The 18,857-nt window shown below is 32.0% G+C and overlaps 1 protein-coding gene and 1 long non-coding RNA gene across 5 annotated transcripts in view; one reads left to right on the plus strand and one right to left on the minus strand.

The window, feature by feature from the left end:
* LOC148612434 (kelch-like protein 18) overlaps nt 1-18,857 on the minus strand; it is a 93,166-nt gene that overhangs the window by 72,539 nt on the left and 1,770 nt on the right. The gene's annotated exons all lie outside the window — the stretch shown is intronic.
* LOC148612438 (uncharacterized) lies at nt 16,067-18,635 on the plus strand. 4 transcript variants are annotated; one of them, XR_015924403.1, is made up of 3 exons: nt 16,067-16,815; nt 17,938-17,976; nt 18,188-18,626. It is a non-coding gene; the product is annotated as an uncharacterized LOC148612438 (long non-coding RNA). The 4 variants fall into 4 exon arrangements; XR_015924401.1 differs by having other exon boundaries at nt 17,938-18,635; XR_015924400.1 differs by lacking the exon at nt 17,938-17,976.

The raw sequence follows: 18,857 nt of genomic DNA on the forward strand, positions 1-18,857 counted from the left end.
TTTGAAATTTTTGTTTTTCCGTCAACATTTCAAGAGTTAAAACATGTTTGCACGGTGGAAATCGATCATTCTACGTATTTTCAAGGACAAAAATGAGAAAAATCATCAAATAAAGATGCACATATTTTTTCGATCATAATCACCAAATTGGAAAAAATGTCCCGAAAGGATTTTCATCCAACGAATTGATGGTTTTGCACCGAAAAAAGTTTTCCATTTATAGAGAAATTTAATTTTTTTGCATGATTTTGAAATTTTTGTTTTACCGTCAACATTTCAAGAATTAAAACATGTTTGCACGGTGGAAATCGATCATTCTACGTATTTTCAAGGACAAAAATGAGAAAAATCATCAAATAAAGATGCACATATTTTTTCGATCATAATCACCAAATTGGAAAAAATGTCCCAAAAGGATCTCCATGCAACGAATTGATAGTTTTGCACCGAAAAAATTTTCCATTTATAGTGTAATTTAATTTATATCGCATGATTTTAAAATTTTTGTTTTTCCGTCAACATTTCAAGAGGTAAAACATGTTGCACGGTGGAAATCGATCATTCTACGTATTTTCAAGGACAAAAATGAGAAAAATCATCAAAAAAAGATGCACATATTTTTTCGATCATAATCACCAAATTGGAAAAAATGTCCCGAAAGGATTTCCATGCAACGAATTGATGGTTTTGCACCGAAAAAAGTTTTCCATTTATAGAGAAATTTAATATTTTTGGATGATTTTGAAATTTTTGTTTTTCCGTCAACATTTCAAGAGTTAAAACATGTTTGCACGGTGGAAATCGATCATTCTACGTATTTTCAAGGACAAAAATGAGAAAAATCATCAAATAAAGATGCACATATTTTTTCGATCATAATCACCAAATTGGAAAAAATGTCCCGAAAGGATCTCCATGCAACGAATTGATAGTTTTGCACCGAAAAAATTTTCCATTTATAGTGTAATTTAATTTATATCGCATGATTTTGAAATTTTTGTTTTCCGTCAACATTTCAAGAGTTAAAACATGTTGCACGGTGGAAATCGATCATTCTACGTATTTTCAAGGACAAAAATGAGAAAAATCATCAAATAAAGATGCACATATTTTTTCGATCATAATCACCAAATTGGAAAAAATGTCCCGAAAGGATTTCCATGCAACGAATTGATGGTTTTGCACCGAAAAAAGTTTTCCATTGATAGAGAAATTTAATTTTTTGCATGATTTTGAAATTTTTGTTTTACCGTCAACATTTCAAGAATTAAAACATGTTTGCACGGTGGAAATCGATCATTCTACGTATTTTCAAGGACAAAAATGAGAAAAATCATCAAATAAAGATGCACATATTTTTTCGATCATAATCACCAAATTGGAAAAAATGTCCCGAAATGGTCTCCATGCAATGAATTGATAGTTTTGCACCGAAAGAAGTTTTCCATTTATAGAGAAATTTAATATTTTTGGATGATTTTGAAATTTTTGTTTTACCGTCAACATTTCAAGAATTGAAACATGTTTGCACGGTGGAAATCGATCATTCTACGTATTTTCAAGGACAAAAATGAGAAAAATCATCAAATAAAGATGCACATATTTTTTCGATCATAATCACCAAATTGGAAAAAATGTCCCGAAAGGATTTCCATGCAACGAATTGATAGTTTTGCACCGAAAGAAGTTTTCCATTGATAGAGAAATTTAATATTTTTGGATGATTTTGAAATTTTTGTTTTACCGTCAACATTTCAAGAATTAAAACATCTTTGCACGGTGGAAATCGATCATTCTACGTATTTTGAAGGACAAAAATGAGAAAAATTATCAAATAAAGATGCACATATTTTTTCGATCATAATCACCAAATTGGAAAAAATGTCCCAAAAGGATCTCCATGCAACGAATTGATAGTTTTGCACCGAAAAAATTTTCCATTTATAGTGTAATTTAATTTATATCGCATGATTTTGAAATTTTTGTTTTACCGTCAACATTTCAAGAGTTAAAACATGTTTGCACGGTGGAAATCGATCATTCTACGTATTTTCAAGGACAAAAATGAGAAAAATCATCAAATAAAGATGCACATATTTTTTCGATCATAATCACCAAATTGGAAAAAATGTCCCGAAAGGATTTCCATGCAACGAATTGATGGTTTTGCACCGAAAAAAGTTTTCCATTTATAGAGAAATTTAATATTTTTGGATGATTTTGAAATTTTTGTTTTTCCGTCAACATTTCAAGAGTTAAAACATGTTTGCACGGTGGAAATCGATCATTCTACGTATTTTCAAGGACAAAAATGAGAAAAATCATCAAATAAAGATGCACATATTTTTTCGATCATAATCACCAAATTGGAAAAAATGTCCCGAAAGGATTTCCATCCAACGAATTGATGGTTTTGCACCGAAAAAAGTTTTCCATTGATAGAGAAATTTAATATTTTTGGATGATTTTGAAATTTTTGTTTTACCGTCAACATTTCAAGAATTAAAACATGTTTGCACGTTGGAAATCGATCATTCTACGTATTTTCAAGGACAAAAATGAGAAAAATCATCAAATAAAGATGCACATATTTTTTCGATCATAATCACCAAATTGGAAAAAATGTCCCGAAAGGATTTTCATCCAACGAATTGATGGTTTTGCACCGAAAAAAGTTTTCCATTTATAGAGAAATTTAATTTTTTTGCATGATTTTGAAATTTTTGTTTTACCGTCAACATTTCAAGAATTAAAACATGTTTGCACGGTGGAAATCGATCATTCTACGTATTTTCAAGGACAAAAATGAGAAAAATCATCAAATAAAGATGCACATATTTTTTCGATCATAATCACCAAATTGGAAAAAATGTCCCAAAAGGATCTCCATGCAACGAATTGATAGTTTTGCACCGAAAAAATTTTCCATTTATAGTGTAATTTAATTTATATCGCATGATTTTGAAATTTTTGTTTTACCGTCAACATTTCAAGAATTAAAACATGTTTGCACGGTGGAAATCGATCATTCTACGTATTTTCAAGGACAAAAATGAGAAAAATCATCAAATAAAGATGCACATATTTTTTCGATCATAATCACCAAATTGGAAAAAATGTCCCGAAAGGATTTCCATCCAACGAATTGATGGTTTTGCACCGAAAAAAGTTTTCCATTGATAGAGAAATTTAATATTTTTGGATGATTTTGAAATTTTTGTTTTACCGTCAACATTTCAAGAATTAAAACATGTTTGCACGTTGGAAATCGATCATTCTACGTATTTTCAAGGACAAAAATGAGAAAAATCATCAAATAAAGATGCACATATTTTTTCGATCATAATCACCAAATTGGAAAAAATGTCCCGAAAGGATTTTCATCCAACGAATTGATGGTTTTGCACCGAAAAAAGTTTTCCATTTATAGAGAAATTTAATTTTTTTGCATGATTTTGAAATTTTTGTTTTACCGTCAACATTTCAAGAATTAAAACATGTTTGCACGGTGGAAATCGATCATTCTACGTATTTTCAAGGACAAAAATGAGAAAAATCATCAAATAAAGATGCACATATTTTTTCGATCATAATCACCAAATTGGAAAAAATGTCCCAAAAGGATCTCCATGCAACGAATTGATAGTTTTGCACCGAAAAAATTTTCCATTTATAGTGTAATTTAATTTATATCGCATGATTTTGAAATTTTTGTTTTACCGTCAACATTTCAAGAATTAAAACATGTTTGCACGGTGGAAATCGATCATTCTACGTATTTTCAAGGACAAAAATGAGAAAAATCATCAAATAAAGATGCACATATTTTTTCGATCATAATCACCAAATTGGAAAAAATGTCCCGAAAGGATTTCCATCCAACGAATTGATGGTTTTGCACCGAAAAAAGTTTTCCATTTATAGAGAAATTTAATATTTTTGGATGATTTTGAAATTTTTGTTTTTCCGTCAACATTTCAAGAATTAAAACATGTTTGCACGGTGGAAATCGATCATTTTACGTATTTTCATGGACACTTGTACGATATTTGACAATTTAAAACTAAATAATAATCCATAGTTCTATAAAATGAAATCATGACATTTCAATGACTACATATATCAAGTAAACTCCGTGCCATACACTCTTACTGTAGGCTAGAAACCACTAATTCCAATAGACTTCAATGCAAATCTCACAATATTCACTGGCTTCTCCTGACTTTACCTTAACTTTAACCTGCAGAGGACTATATATCAAGCATGATTCTACATATGTCAGCTCACAATCCTCAGAATGGCATGTGGGTTTTTAGCAGACTTGCCGAGCAGTACTGGTCACCGGAAGTGAAGTGTCTATAAATAGCATGGGAAATCCCATTGTTTTCACAAGATAGGTGTATATTTAGAAATCATTATGGAGATTAGACTCCACATCACAAGAAGCAAAATGCACATATAAAATATACCGAAATGATTTTACTTTCAGAAACTGTTTAATTTTTTAAAATAAAATGAGAACTTTTTTCACAGCATTATGAGGAACAGGGGTAATTTCTGCGCAGGACTATTTTTGCGTACGTTGCAAATGCTCAGTGGTTGAATTGGTGGTCTGTAACCTGTAGCGAAATGTGTAGCCATGCTGTTTGTAATTCTAGTCTCTTCGGCACCTGGGTATTTGGCACAAGATATAGTCACTTCGGCACCTGTTCAAATCGGGACCTGGTTATATCGGTACCTACTTTAGTTAAATCGGAAAATGTTTTCCACTGGTCTTTTTTGAATAATTAAAAGTACCAAATCTATGTTTTTCAATTTTGTTAATATATGTAAAAAAGACTGAAAATTAAAGAAATTGGGAAAACTCACTTATCCCATATAAAACAAAATTTAGCAGGAATAGTGATGGGCCCCTGAGCTTCTTAGCCAGCACTCCACAGTATTGTAGAACTGCCTAATTTTGGTCTTGTAATCTGATGCTTTGTAACATTTATTACTTTAAAAAATTGTCAAGCATCTGTAAATCTATATATCTAGAAATAGCTCAAGCTAAGGCCTTCAAGATGCAGTAAAATTTTCTGGAAAAAAATTACCCACAGCATATAGGGTTACCATAGAAACCATACAAAAGTATGCGAAAATTTGCAAAAAAGTTCATCAAATCAGGTTTAAAAATATCAAATTTCCCGCAAAATATCTGAAATTTTTATTTCAATCCCTGAAACTTTTCCCTTTCAAAGACCCCTTCCTCATATGGGCATCGCCGGTTAGATTTTGAGCTATTTCACTTTGTAATCCACTTATTAAATTTAGCATGGTAAAAAATTGACTTACTTTCACTTTCACAATGAAGTCAAATTGTCATTGAAAAAAAGGCCCTTCAACATTGAAAATACATAAAACATTGCAAAATACTTTTGAAGTCTCCTTTTTTCAGAAAATGTTTTATCAACAATAGATTCTTCATTTTTAATCACTACAGCAACCACCGGTTTCCATTCATGTCATTTTTCAAGAATATATAAATACAAAGAATCTCAGTGAACTGGCGGATAACTCGCATAGTACTTCCTAGAAGCTGTCATACCAACAAGTACACTTTCCCAATTTGAATATAACCAAAACAGTGCACTTTGAAAGGTATTTATATAGATAAAATAATTTAAGTTATAATATAGTTAAATATAATTTTTAAAAAAAGTGTTCAATTCATCACAATTTTGTTATTTAAGCTTAATATTATATGCAAATTTCAACATTTTGGGTTCTGGGACTATTCGGGGAACGTCTGGGGACTTATGTGACTTGCTTGCAAGCACAACTTAAAACTTATTAAGTCGCCGACCACAAAATAGCGGTGACTTATTGTTTTTACTGTTTTTCTTCTTATTATTATTATCATTATTATTATTATTATTATTTTAATTCCCCTGTCATAAAAATTGATGACAGTGTCCGCCCATCTTCTCAGAAGTGGCTCGTCCGATTGAGATGAAATTTTTCAAGATGTTAGAACTACTCTTCAAAAGATGCAGAACCTGGAAAAAAATTTCAGCTACCGCCATTTTTTTCAAAATGGCCGTCGGACTAGAGGTACCCATTTTTTCACACCGGAAATTGGAACATCATACTTCTCGAATACCGCTGATCAGAATTTGACGAAACTTGGTGTATAAATTAAGCGCAAAAATACAAACAAAATTACGAATAAAATCGTGTGCATCTCGGCCACTATTTTCAAAATGGCCGCCAACGCGGTCGAGAATTCAAATTTGTCAGATTTTGATGAAAATTGATATCTAGGTTCTTTAAGTCGTCTCCATTAATAATCTGTGGCTCAATTGGCAAATTTAGCTACGCCAGCACTCCACAGTATTGTAGAACTGCCTAATTTTGGTCTTGTAATCTGATGCTTTGTAACATTTATCACTTTAAAAAATTGTCAAGCATCTGTAAATCTATATATCTAGAAATAGCTCAAGCTAAGGCCTTCAAGATGCAGTAAAATTTTCTGGAAAAAAATTACCCACAGCATATAGGGTTACCATGGAAACCATGCAAAAGTATGCGAAAATTTGCAAAAAAGTTCATCAAATCAGGTTTAAAAATATCAAATTTCCCGCAAAATATCTGAAATTTTTATTTCAATCCCTGAAACTGTTCAAACTTTTCCCTTCAAAAACCCCTTCCTCATATGGGCATCGCCAGTTAGATTTTGAGCTATTTTACTTTGTAATCCACTTATTAAATTTAGCATGGTAAAAAATTGACTTACTTTCACTTTCACAATAAAGTCAAATTGTCATTGAAAAAAAGCCCCTTCAACATTGAAAATATATAAAACATTGCAAAATACTTTTAAAAGTCCCATTTTTTTCAGAAAATGTTTTATCAACAATAGATTCTTCATTTTTAATCACTATAGCAACCACCGGTTTCCATTTATGTCATTTTTCATCCCTAGCCAAAAGTGCGAAACTAAACTAAACTGTGGAGTGCTGGCTACGTGTTAGACGCCATTTTCAAAATGGCCGTCACTAGGTGCGAAATTAAAAGTTTTCCGATTTTGATGAAAATTGATATTTAGGTTTTTTATGACATCCTGATTAATAATCTGCAACTCAATTGGCAATTTGAGCTACTCATCGGCTGTTATTTTCAAAATGGTCGCCTCTGCGCTCAAAAATTCGAAGTTGTCCGATTTTGACGAAAATTGATATCTAGGTTCTTTTAGAAATCCCGATTAACAATCTGCGGCTCAATCAATAATTTGAACTGCATATCGACCACCATTTTCAAAATTGCTGAATTGGCAATTGGAGCTACGTATCGACCGGCACTTTCAAAATGGTCGAAAATTCAAACTTTTTCGGTTTCCTTGAAATTTGATATCCACGTTCTTTACGCTGCCTCTATTAATAATAAGCAGTTCAATTGACAATATTTTTCTCAAAACACAGATCTGGAAACGGGAGGCGACTTCTGCACGTTTCGTAGAAATGAAATTTTAATTATGTCGCCCCAGCCCCGACATATTGTTATTTTACGGTTTCTTCTTCTTATTATTATTATTATTATTATTATTATTATTTTTCTTCCGATGATTTTTATCCGGAGTTTTTAGAGAGCATCACTAAAGGGAATGAATTGAAACTTGGTATGGAGAAGGAGTGCACCAGAATTTTTGGTGAAAAAAAATGGCTACCGTTACCATGGAAACGTGAAAAGTTCATAATCTAGAACATTGCAATATCTCGGAAACCTAGGTGGCTAGAAACTTGAAATTTGGTAAGGTGGTAGAACGCAATGTGTCGAATAAAATTAAGCAAAAAAGTGAATTGATATGTTGCCAGTTGCCATGGCAACCAAAAAAAGTGAAAATTTCATGGATACCAAAATCCACTTTTTTCTCACACCTGTAACTTTTTTTATATACGCAAGGATGTTAAGGTACTTTTGTGCATGTTTTGTACGGGGGTGACAACTCTGTCATGATATAAAATGGAAACCAAAGAAACGGCTACGCCATTGCCTCACTTCATTCATAAAATGATGTCATTTCAATATTTTACGGTTCTTTATAGCTTTGGTTTTGTTTGCATTCGGTAGAAATAAATGTACTCTTTTTAATGTTGCGGGTTCGATGAAAGAAAACTCAATTTAAAGGTGAAAATATGTCATTTTGTAAATGTGCACATCATTAGTCATGAGTTTTTTACCTTATAAGAAAAACGACGTTGGCGAGAAGCTTGAAAAATTTCTGTCAGCTGTTTGCTCGTTGTTCTTAAAAAGGAAGAAGAAAACAACGTTATACGACGTAATCTCACATCTATTCCAATGTACCAACGTATGGGATTATAGCTGCAGGTAATGTTTGTACACTGTAGTTATCGACTTAGTATTATTTTTGCTCATACACATGACGAATCATCGCTTTAATTGGGTCAAAATTGAAATCATGCATATTCTATTGGGCTATAGCTCAGGAAATTTCAAAAACTGGTTGAATCATAGAAATATAGTGTCCAATTGTACGTATATCTGTAGCTATATTCTTTGCTAACTGTCTTATAGGTGTTATTCACTGTGTTAACAAAGCAATATTTTTGCTTTTTTGTATCCATGCAGGCTATAGCCACTTCACTCAATGTCACATTATGTTTAACTTCAATAATTGACATTTATAATTGGCCATTTTATCTCCAGTGGTGGGTTGGCAAAATGTACTGACCCCCAACCCCCCTTTATAGAAATTTTAGCCAATGTTATGTGCCTACAGTATTTATAATTTTCTTAATTTTACAAAATAAGGAATGAATAAGTATTTTTCATCACCTGCTGAAAAATGTGGGAAAAAATCCCAGGTTGTATGAATATATTAATTACATACTACCTACATGTGTTTAGATGTTAATTTTAAAAAGTAAACCTGATTTCTAAGTTTCAATAATGCAATGAAGAAAGAAATGTCAGTTTCATTGTCAAAATGATACTTAAGAGTCAGAATGATATTCTTTTCATAATGAATGATTGTATGACATTTAAAATTCGATGCCATTTTTTTCCTTTTTTTTTTTTTTTGGGGGGGGGGTGGGGGGGTTCAAATGTGTTCAAAATTAGAGAAAATCTAGCAATTGTTATGTGCTGACAATTGTTTTTATAAACAGGGTAAAGGTTAAATTACATTTATTCATTTTATTATCCTACTGCCTGATTTGATATAATTTTGAACTTTTTATCTGAATTATTTGATACTTTGTACATATTAAATGAAATTGATTCCTCAAGCATTCTACATGCAACTACATTCATGATATTGCATGTATCATGCATGAGGAATGAATTTATGTGCAGTAGAGAGTAAAAAATTGCATGTATAATGCATGAAGAATGAATTTATGTGCAGTACTAAGTATGAAATTGCATGTAAAATGACTGAGGAAAGAATTAATGTGCAGTTGAGAGTAAAAAAATGCACGTAGAATGCCTGAGAAATGAATTTATGTGCAATAAAGTAATAAATTGCATGTTGAATGCATGAGGAATGAATTAATGTGCAGTAGAGAGTAAAAAAAAAATGCATGTTGAATGCATTAGGAATGAATTTATGTGCAGTAGAGAGTAAAAGATTGCATGTATAATGTATGAGGAATGAATTCATGTGCAGTACTAAGTAAGAAATTGCATGTAGAATGCCTGAGGAATGAAATTATGTGGAGTACTAAGTATGAAATTGCATGTAGAATTTTTGAGGAATGAATTTTTCAATTGTTTTGAAACTGGCAAAATAATATCAAGTATAATGCTATTTTACTCAAGTTAGTAGTTGGGGTTTAAGTCATAAAACAGGCAGAGAAAAAAAAACAAGGAAATGTTTTTAATTGTGGGTATATGTAATATCTTGGCAACTATTACACACAAATACAAAAATTAGATCTGTATGTATTTTTAACATTTTCTGCAAAACCTTACAAATCTGAACATTATATGTAAAAATGTGATCCCCTTTTGATAAATGCATAATATTGAAAGTGATTCATTTTATTTCTTTTACATTTTAGGTTGCACCAAAGGCTTTGTTGGGTTCCAGCTCATACCACCAATCATTAATCATGAATGAATCAACAAAATAATGGCTAGTTTATACTCTGAAGAGCTGTTTTGACCCATATAATAACATGATATTAAGAGTATTATATGTGTGAATATACATGTACATGAATGACAAATGAAGTATACCCGAAGCTCCTGTTGATGAACACCAAGAAAGAAATCTCTGCTTATAATAAGATAAAATGTGAGGAGAAATTGAGTGAAAGAGCCAATTGTAAAGGAGATATTGGTACTTACAATGTATACATAGGCAATTTCACATCATGTATAAAACATCTTTGTACATGTACATGTAGATACATGCATTGACAGAAATAAACAGAATGTGGTAAAATATGGTGAAAATAAAGATTATTTGCTTGAATTCTTAAAATCAATTGCAGTATCCTCAAAGGGAAATGGACTCAAAAATCAAATTATTTTGAATATTACAGATATTACAGGTCAATCAAGTACTGTAACATATGTAACTGAATGGTTTTCAAACGTAGTATCATTCAAGTAACTAAAACCTGTGGCTTCCAAAGCGGTGTTCATTGCAAACAAGTTCTCGAAAATTGACTCTGGGGGTAAAATAATGAATCCTAAGGAAAAATAATTACTATTTTTCAAATGAGCCTTGCAACCATTCCATTGTTTCAAGGTTTTCTCCTTAGCAAACAATTTGGACATTAAAATATTTCTTGTAGATTGTGAGAATTTATAATTCAAAGAGAAAAAAAAATTATCTGAACTCATTACAAATTTGGTTTTTATTGTGAATGGGCAAGTCTAAACACAAAAATTACTTTCATTTGTTTCTTCTTTACAAAAACAACTCGTATCTCTTCCAAGTTTGTATTAATTTAGACATAAACAACACCCTATCAAAGCACCTTGCCAAGAAAATGTAGCCCATAGTAGGGTTGATGTACATGTTATTGGCTAAAGTGGTTGAGAACACAAAAAATGTGTCGCATATGCGATTATTTGTTATATTTTATGACATGCATAGCAATGAAATGTTATGGATATGTTTAAAAACTAGCCTGGCGAATGAGCCTAACTCTTTTTAACTATAATTTGCGTAGTTGTAGATGAATAATAGGCTCATGTTATTGTTTTTTCTAAGTTGTTTTGGTTCTGATCGTATGTCCATACCTGTTTTTGCAGGATAAACATGATATATGTTACTGTTCTGATGAAATTACTAAAGACTTCTAAATTACAGTTAAACATTACAAGTCTGACCACAAGGAAGAATGTTAAAAAATACAGAAAGCTAGCTTTAAATGATCAAAATGGGAAATTTCAGTACCAAATAAAGACTTGCATAAAAGACATGCTAATTGTATTACAGATGGCACAGTCAGAAAATTCAAAGTTCATTTAGTGTTTGAATGGATAGTACGTACATGTATACGCTATAAGTGCCCAAACAAAACTCAGTGTCGGATCCAGACGTTGATCACCTGGGGGAGGGAGGGAGGGGCTGACCTAATTTCACATTTTTCGTGAAGTTGTTTACATTTTTAACAAGAGCAGAGGGAATATTTCAGGGTTCCGGTAAAATGGCATTAATGCCATGCGGAGCGTGTCAGACAATTGGGGGGGGTCAAAACTGGTGGGAAATCAAGTTTTCATACTAAAATATACATTTAAAAAAAAAAAACAACAAAAAAAATTAAAAAAAAGAAACGGGGGTGTAAACGTTCCCTCTGTCCCCTCCAAATTTACTACTGTGTGATTCAAAAGACAGAACCACCAATCTTGGGTCTCGCAAGGCAAACCCCGACATATTACTAAAATCAAAATGCTTGATGTAAAATCGGATTTACTTTTCAATTTATATTATGTTCTTATCTTCAATTGTTCTTTTTTATTTTCATTGTATCGTTAAAGATAATGCTGGGTGATACTAAGATATATTACTCCTGAGTCGCTTTATAGTTCCGCTAGTTTGCAGCAATTATCATTGTATCAATAATCCTTTACCTAAACATTGGACATTTATCTGATTATAAGGTACGTGTACTTGCATCGAAACACGCGCCTCAATAGTTGTAAACATCTTAGGAGGTGACGTGACGCAAAATAAATCAACTGAAAGATATTTGACCAGATATAAACACGCTGGGTGTTAAATGGTTTTACCCCTAGTTGTACAAGCTATAAAACACTTGTAACTTATTTTATGGTGATGATTATTAATTGTAAAAGAAGCAGAGTAGGGATGTGGGCTAAGTTCCCTTAGCTCTCCCGATAAATCTGCCACTGCTAAACACTTAAATAGTACTACATGTATAATGGAGAAAAAACAGGCTAGGGTATGTATCACAAATGCTAAAATTACATAAAAAAACGGGTCAGACATGCGTTCAAAGGCTTTTATGGGTTCAATAAATAAAAAATCCGATTTTTTTCAAAAAAGTTTAAAAAAAAAAAAAAATAACCATATCCTGTCCTCGAGTGCCTGTGGAATGGTGCTTTGAACAGTCCTTGCGAAAAAGTAGATTCGACTTTGTAATATTCAAGATTGCTTTATTTCATTAATAGTTCATTAAAATTATATTGTTTTAATTTAATAATTTAATAAGATGAGAACAAAGTGTTTTAAAATTAAAAATTATTAATTAACCAGTAGTGCCACGTCCGGTGGTATTGATAGCGGAAATTTAAATGTTTTTAAAAATTGCTGTGACTAATTTACCTGAACATATAGAAAAAAGCAAATGAAGTGCAAAATCTTGATGAAATTTGTAAAAAAAAAAAACACTGTTTTGGACCAAAATTTAAATGTCTACGATCTCAAGTTAATTAGTCAGAGCACTTTTTGGATAGTATAAAGCAACTTAAAAATGTCTGTTAAATTTCAGAATCGGCTTCCTCCTAGACTTTTCATGTTTCTGATATTTTATAAAGAAGGCATGTTTTGATCACGTGATTCGTTTCTTTTTCAGGAATGTTGAAATTTTTCAAAAAGAATCCATGGACTGATATCGTAGAATATGTATATATGTAATTTTTGTATGAAAAATGTTAAATAAAGGATTTATTGGAAGGTTGAAACATATTCAAAATTGTACAGGATTTTTGTCAACTTTTCTGGAAAACACCTCAACACCGTTGCATAGTCGGCAATTTTAATGAAACTTTGTTGTATGTTACGTCTCACTAATATCTCGGAATTCGTATAAAAATTTTTCGCCACAATGCCGCCATTTTCAAAATAGCTACCAAAGTTCATAATCAATGACATTGCAATATCTTGGTAACCTAGGTGGCTGGAAACTTGAAATTTTGTATGGTGGTACAGTTAATTAAGCCTTATAAAATTCAGCCAAAAAAAGTGAATCGATTTGTTGTCTGTTGCTATGGCAACGAAAAACTGAAAATTTCATGGATTCCAAAATCCATTTTTTCACACGGCCATAAGTTTTTTATTCATTGAACAAATTTAATGAAACTTGGTAATATAATGTGTATCATGTAGACCTCGGAATCCCAGCAAAAATTCTGACGAAAAGTCACCATTTTCAAAATGGGTGCATTAGGTCACAATCTAGGGCATTGTCTTATCTCAACAACATGAATAGCTACAAATTTGAAAATTGGTTTGTCAAAGGAGTTGAATAGGCATAACAATACAATAATAAAATTGGAAATATAAACGGCTGCCGGGGGCAACATTCGCTATTGCTCGCAATGGCAATTATAGCTATTATTTTTTTTTTCTTCCAATGATTTTTGTCCGGAGTTTTTAGAGAAAAACAAAATCGTGCGCATCTCGGCTGCCATTTTTAAAATGGCCATCAACGCTGTCGAAAATTAAAATTTGTCCAATTTCGATGAAAATTGATATGTAGGTTCCTCCCGATTAGGAATTTGCGGCAAAATCAATAATTTGAACAACGTATGGTAAGCCATTTTCCAAATGACTGCCACTGCGGTCAAAAATTCTAAATTGTTCGGTTTCGTTGATATCCATGTTCTTTACGGTACTTCAATTAGTAATCAATTGACAATATGTTTCTCAAAAGACAAACAAGGAAATGGGAAGCGACTTCTACACGTTTCGTGGAAACGTAAATTTTAATCGTTATTATTATTATTATTATGTCGTCCCAGACAAATGTCTGGGCGACATGTTGTCATTGTACTGTTTCTTCTTATCATTATTATTTTTCTTCCAATGATTTTTGTCTAGAGTTTTTAGAGAGCATCACTGAAGGGAAAGAATTGAAACCTGGTATAGAGGTAGATGGTATTCAGAAGGATTGCACCAGAAATTTTGGCGAAAAAAATGGCTACCATTTCCATGGAAACGTGAAAAGTTCATAATCTAGGACATTGCAATATCTCAGAAAATAGGTGGCCAGAAACTTGAAATTTGGTATGGTGCTAGAACACAATGTGCCTAATAAAATTAAGCAAAAAAAGTGAATCAATATGTTATCAATTACCATGGCAACGCAAAAAGTGAAAATTTCAAAGATACCAAAATCCACTTTTAGCTCACACCTTAACTTTTTTATTTAGTAGGCAATTTTAATGAAACTGTTGTATGTTGCGCCTCATTAATAATTCGGAATTCGCATAAAAATTTTTCGCGGATACGCCACCATTTTCAAAATGGCTTTTAAAGTTCATAATCTAGGACATTGCAAAATCTTGGAAACTTAGGTGGCTAGAAACTTGAAATTTGGTATGGTGATACAGTTTAGACTAATAAAATAAAGCAAAAAAATTGAATCGATATGTTGTCTGTTGCCATGGCAACGAAAAACTGAAAATTTCATGAATCTCAAAATCCATTTTTTACATGGTCCTGAGTTTTTTATTCATCAAACAAATTTTAATGAAACTTAGTAATATAATGCGTTACAGTCAGACTTCGAAATCCAAGCAAAAATTCTGACCAAAAGTCAAATTTTCAAAATGGCTGCCTTGGGTCACAATTTGGGACATTGTGTTATTTCACCAACATGAACTACAAATTTGAAAATAGGTCAGTTAAAGGAGTTGAATAGGCATAAAATACAATATTTAAATTAAAAACTTAAACGGTTGCCAGGGGCGACATTCACTATTGCTCGCAATGGCAATTCTTGTTATTATTATTATTTTAATTCTCCTGTTATAAAAATTCTCTGATTTGTCCACATGTTTTCTCCATAACAGCTCATTTGATTGCGATGAAACATCACAGGAAGTTAGAAATAACCTTCGAAGGATGCAGAACTCCACAATTTTTATTCCAGCTGCGGCCATTTTTTCAAAATGGTCGCCGGGCCGGACATACCTATTTTTTACACCGGAAATTGGAACATCAAATACCTCAAACACAGCTGACAAGAATTTGACGAAACTTTTTATGTATATTAAGCTCAATGGTCTAAACATAATCTGAAAAAAAATCGCATGCGTCTCGGCCACCATTTTCAAAATGACCGCCACCGCGAAAAAAATTCAAAGTTGTTCGATTTCAACGAAATTTGATATCCAGGTTCTTTACATGCCTCGATTAATTATAAGCACTTCCTTTGACAATGTTTCTCAAAAGACTGATTAGGAAACAGGAGGCGACTTCTATGCGTTTTGTGGAAACATAAATTTTAATTATTAAGTCCCTAAACACGAAGTGTCAGGGACAAATTTTTTTGCACCTGTTCTTCCGTATTATTATTTTTCTTACTGGTGAACTTGTCCATGCGTTTTCTCGTAAACTAATAGAGGGATTGGAACGAAACTTGCTGAGGAGTTGGGCCACAACCCACAGATGTGCACAATGCAAAAAAAAATTAAAAGGAGAGGCACTTTCGCGGAAAAGGGGGATAGATCATAATTTAGGACATTGCAATATCTTGGAAACCTAGGTAGCTAGGAACTTGAAAATCGGTGTAGTGGTAGAGTTTGATGAGCTCTACACTATGGCTATGCAAAAAAGTTAATCGATATGTTTTGTGTTGCCATGATTAGGGAGGTCGGTAGTGCGTTTATCGATATTCTTGCGAGAGCAAAATTCTCAATTTTGAGTCAACTTTAACACGTTAGAAAATGGTTAAAAATCCATTGCATGACAATAAAAAATATATGTAATTGAAAATGAGACATTTCTCTATCTAAATATACAACTTTCATTGTTATTGGAGTTGATGGTCATTTGGTACAAACGTTTGAAGTGACGATACTTTGAGAAAAATGGCCGCCTGAAAAACTATGTGTCAAAGATCATACCTATTTCAAAATTCATTCCGCAAGCTATTACTGGACCGATTTTCTTCATTTATGGCTTAAATTTTTGGAAATATCTTCAATTTTGATAATCCGGTTGTCAGGCTAATTTTTTGGTTACAAAACATACTTTTTACGCAATTTTAAGGAAAAACATGTTGAAAAAAAAAAGTTTTTGCGTACCCGGAATGCACTGACAGTCGGATTCCGAAAATTTAATCCTTTCTGCGTCCATCCGTAACCCTGGTTTAACAATAATAGCTTGCGGAATCGATTGGATATTAGGGTGGTCAGGGCGTGGTTTTCACAAAAATTAAAGCGGGACCGGTTATCGTTCTTGCTAACCGGATGTTACTGATCCGCCATAGCTTCTGTTAAGATTTTCGAACACTCGTGGATAAATGCCTTTTACCGAATGTTTTCTGGACGGATTTTTGACCGGTGGTGCAGACAACGATGGACCTAGGCCATGGAGGCCAATCACTTACGGTAAGTACCGAAATTATGTCTAATATAAGCCTAATCGCCCTGTTTCCGGAAGGTCAAATTCTAGGATGACCTTTTATCATCTGCAAGCTTAAAAACTATATTCACCTTCTTGGAAGGTCTGATTTTCGTTTGATTCTGCATGAGCTGATTTAAAAAAGATTACTCTCATTTAGCATTAGTTGGAATATGTTTCCATAACATTTTTATTAAACGATGAATATGTAATGAGGTAAATTCTCCCAACGTTTGATTGCAATCCATTCAAAATCTTTCGGACTTTATCGACTTTCCTATATTATCGGAAGTCTCTGTATTTTACCTTGCTTTTTTTTCTATTGGTTGGGAGAATTTGCACATATTGCATTTAATTTCCTTGATAATTCAATTTTAATTTATATGTAGTGCCCAATTTATATGAAACTCACATGTTTAAGCATAAACCTTCTTTATATTTATTTTAACTGTTTTATTTATTCAAAATTATCATATGTAGAAAAAAAATTCAACCTTAAATTGCTTCTTCAAATGATACACAACTTTTTTATCTGGTTTTCATTTTATCAGTTAATATATATTAATTATGACTTTTATTAGAACAATTATCATGTAGCCCTGCTTGTACTTTACTTGATAAATAGAACTTATTTGATGAGATTTACATATGTGGCAATTGCATATTTTACATATGACCTGCATCTTCTTAAGTTTACTTTATATATTCATATTGTACAATTTTTAACAGCTATCTTACATATTCATTTTTTAGAGGATTGTAGATGCTCTACTTATTTAATATTCATATACATGTACAATTGCTTGGAAAAGGTTTAAAATCCTAGTAATATACATTATTTATCATTAAATTTTAATTAATTATGGTTTAATATTTTTTTTGCCTTTTTAGGATCACATTGATTGACTCATAATACCAATCTTTTGTTGTATGTATATGAAACATACTTGTACTGTGTTTTTTCTTCTAATTATTGATTTATTTCAGAAGAAAGTATTAGTAAACAGGCTGCCTAAATATTTATTTTATTTTGTCATATAAAAAGTAAACACTGATGTAAATTTTATTATGATTTAGTTTTATTTTCTGTTTGTTTTTCATCATTTTAGTTTCATTTTGTTGAGTTCTGGAGATGTTTCGAATTCATGGTAAGTTAGTTTTTATACTTTGATTTAGTTTAGTAGCTTTATTTATTTTAATAGTAAAACTTTTGAGTCTTTTAATTATGGTAACAAATAAGCATTTACATTTGAATCATATATTACTTACAAGAACTGTCGATTAGTTTTGTGTTTAGACTCTGCTTTAAAACTGCTTCACAGTACATATTCATTGAATTCCACTACTTGTTTATTTCAGATGGCCTGAGCAGCATAGTGGGCTATGCTATGAGACGAATATGGGCTGAGTCTGAGGTAGGACCATGTGGGGTACAGTAAGTAGGGTAGTTCCAGACACACCTGAACCCGATAACCTGATTGGTAAGAGAGTTCAACACTTGATAGAAGAACCAGACGGATCACGCAGCGAAATTATTCATATTAAGTTATTTAACATAACATTAATATAACCTTATAAAACAATCTTCTTGTTTTGAAATGAAGATAATTATTCTGGAAAAGGAAGTTCGGTGTTTTTAACTCCTCGCCACATCTTTTGTCAACCGCTTTGTGAGCAACCAACATCAAATAAAGTTTTACATTTTTTCAGATTGTTAGCAAACCAGATTATGATTTAATAGAAAGTAAACTAACTGTAAGTAAATTGATAAGGTAAATGATGTTAACAGGTGTAATGTCCTTATGTACATAATTTCTTTTGTAGATTTGGCAGACATAGTAGATCCTGGTGAAGAAACCCTTCTGGCCTGAAATGGAAACTTCATTAAAGTTCATTAAACTTAATCAAATGATGACATTTTGTTTATTATCATTGAATGTACATAATAGTACACATGAGGAAACAGCTAGGGCTTCAAAGTTCCATAGTGAAAGGATGCGCATTGGTTCAAGTCAATGTATTCATAAAA

This window comes from Perna viridis, chromosome 7 (genome assembly GCF_037379345.1).
Source record: "Perna viridis isolate PV_CMFRI_1.1 ecotype Kerala chromosome 7, ASM3737934v1, whole genome shotgun sequence".
NCBI classification, from domain to species: domain Eukaryota; kingdom Metazoa; phylum Mollusca; class Bivalvia; order Mytilida; family Mytilidae; genus Perna; species Perna viridis.